This window comes from Lathyrus oleraceus, chromosome 2 (genome assembly GCF_024323335.1).
Source record: "Lathyrus oleraceus cultivar Zhongwan6 chromosome 2, CAAS_Psat_ZW6_1.0, whole genome shotgun sequence".
Classification (NCBI taxonomy): Eukaryota; Viridiplantae; Streptophyta; class Magnoliopsida; order Fabales; family Fabaceae; genus Lathyrus; species Lathyrus oleraceus.
Genome location: NC_066580.1, coordinates 455,752,697 through 455,755,566, shown reverse-complemented (window position 1 = coordinate 455,755,566; position 2,870 = coordinate 455,752,697). Strand labels below are relative to the sequence as shown.

The 2,870-nt window shown below is 36.6% G+C and overlaps 1 long non-coding RNA gene across 1 annotated transcript; it reads left to right on the top strand.

Moving 5' to 3' along the window:
* Nucleotides 1–207: 207 nt before the first annotated feature.
* LOC127121539 (uncharacterized) lies at nucleotides 208–649 on the top strand. The gene is made up of 3 exons (XR_007803482.1): nucleotides 208–328; nucleotides 405–515; nucleotides 588–649. It is a non-coding gene; the product is annotated as an uncharacterized LOC127121539 (long non-coding RNA).
* Nucleotides 650–2,870: the final 2,221 nt, after the last annotated feature.

Here is a 2,870-nt window from a genome sequence, read left to right as displayed (position 1 = left end):
GCGTCACCGTTGTCAATACATATATTAGGTAAATCCGGTCTACTTTGTTTTATTAATTAAACAACTTATGTTAATGATGTTTACTTTATGTTAATCCGGTTTACTTTATGTTTCAAAAGAGGTGTTAATGATGTTTTTATATTAGGTTTTTGTATGACAAATTGATGCGCCCCAATGGTTTGGACGTGTCATTCGGATTCTTAGCACCCGCGACCGTCAACTTAGGTTTAATCTTAAGTAAACCGGATACCGTGACGGAGTACGTTCTTCGGATCCTCATGGACAATAAAGATGCGGAGAAGTTGTTTTTTATACCGTTTAATACCGGGTTAGCATTTCATTCTAAATTCATCTATTATAATTATTTTCCAAGTTACCATCTAACATTTGCCTAATCATTACAGTGGACATTGGTTGTTGCTCGCAATCAATCCTATCCGAGAAATTGTGTATTATCTTGACTCGTTAGGAAATGATTGGACAACATACCCGGATATGAAGGTCCTAATTGACACGTAAGTGAGAATGTTCAAAATTTTTCTTAGTTTATGTGAATTGTTCTAATTGCTTCATTTTTATTTTATTAGCGTCCTACAAGCTTTTCGGACCCAACGAGATATCCAAACCTCAAGGAGGGGCGCCAACTCCATTACATGGATTAAAGTGGCGGTATATTTTTAATTACCACATTTTTTATTATATTAGTGATGACACTTGATAAAACTTAGGATTTATAATCCATATTTTTTTTTTCATATGTAGTGTCCTCAACAACGTAATCAAATAGATTGCGGGTATTTCATGTTGAGGTTTATGCGAGATACTCTTGCTTTGGGCCGATTAATGATTCCCACCGATGTATGTATTTCTAACTTATGAGTTATTTTTATATTTACACATATCTCATATAATTAAATAGTTGGAATTAATTCAAAATATGTTATATTATTATGTAGTACTTTGAGGAATTCAAGTGTGCATTTTATACAAAGGATCAAGTGGACGAAATCAAAGAGGAGTGGTGTCAATTCATGATAGAGCTCAATGTTTTTCATAAATTTGTGTAATTAATGTGTACATTTGTAGTATATGTAATGACTTGTAAATGTGTACATAAATTTGTATATATTTTGATACATTTAAGGCAAAATTGGTTTGAATTGGTATATATATATTTGTTAGCCAAAAATTGGTAGAAAAAAGGCCAAAATGGCATATATAAAATGTGATAATTGTCTGTCAAAATCTGGTTGAAAACAGGTAGAAATTCTGGTTTATAAACCTGGAAAAAATGTGGTTTAAAACAAAAGCTTCAAAAATTTTCGTATACCTTAGACAACGCTTTTGTAAAAAGCGCTGTCTAAGGGGGGGACTAGAAAGCGCTTTAGGCAAAAGCGCTGTCTAAGGGGGGGCTTAGACAGCGCTTTTTGAAAAGCGCTGTCTAAGGTATACCTAAAAAAATTAAAATAGGAGGGTCTTAGAAAGCGCTTTTGGCCAAAGCGCTGTCTAAGGGGGTGGGGCTTAGACAACGCTTTTCAAAAGCGCTGTCTAAGGTATACCTAAAAAATTTAAAATAAGAGGGTCTTATAAAGCGCTTTTGGCCAAAGCGCTGTCTAAGGGGGGGGGGGGCTTAGACAGCGCTTTTAAGATTTAAAAAAGCGCTGTCTAAACCTTTAGCAGCGGAGGTTTAGACAGCGCTTTAAAGCGCTGTCTAAGGCTAAAAAAAGCGCTGTCTAAGGTCTTGTTTGTTGTAGTGATTCTTTTGTCTATCAAAGGTTGAGCTTTCTGACTTCTGACCACCATCAGATCTTCTCCTGGCTTCTGACTGCTTCTGATACCTCCTATCAGAAGTTGCTTTCAGAGCCTGCTGCTCTACTTCCCTTTCAGAAGTTCTTTCAGTCAAACGCAACTCTTGCGCTTCTAGACTGCTCTGCAGCTCTTCAATTCTCATGGTGCTCAGATCTTTGGAATATTCTATTGCTACCACAATGTAATCAAATTGAGAGGTAAGGGATCTCAATACCTTCTCCATGATTGTTTCTTAAGAAAGAGTTTCTCCACACACTTTCATCTCATTAGTGATCAGAATCACTCTGGAGATGTATTCAGAAACTTTCTCATTATTCTTCATGTTGAGATTCTCATATTGCTTTCTCAAGGACTGAAGCTTCACCTTCTTCACTGATGCGTCACCACCATAACATCTAACCAGTGTGTCCCACGCAGCCTTTGCTGTCGTTGAATCTGCAATCTTCTCAAACACATTTATATCAACACATTGATGAATGAAGAACAATGCTTTCTGATCCTTCTTCCATACTTCCTTCTGCGCGTTTTTCTGTTCATCCGTCGCATCTGCTGCTACCGGAACATAACCATCAGTTACAAGATCTAGAACATCTTGAGCACCGAACAGTACACGCATTTGGATCATCCAACGATTCCAGTTTTTACCGTCAAATACTGGAAGTTTGGTGTTCATGTTGCCGTTTCCGTTCATCTTTCTACCTTGCACAGTACACTCAGATTTCTCACACAGTGTTTCCCAAACCACAGATTTAAAATTCTGATCAAATTTTGTTCAAGATTCAACACAAATCTAAAAATCAAAATCAAACACACAAGACCTCACGTTCACTCGTGTTTCCCGTGTTTCCCAATGAATCCGAACCAGAGCTCTAGATACCAATTGTTGGTGCAAAGGTAGAATAAATGATGAACAGAAATATTCTATTAAGAGAATGACGGCTACAAAACATGATAAAAGTTACAATGATTGCCACCCTATTTATAATCTAAAACTAGGGTTACTAGAATAGGATAAAATACTAAAATACCCTCTAACAAACTTAGGGGCTAAGAAAATAGTA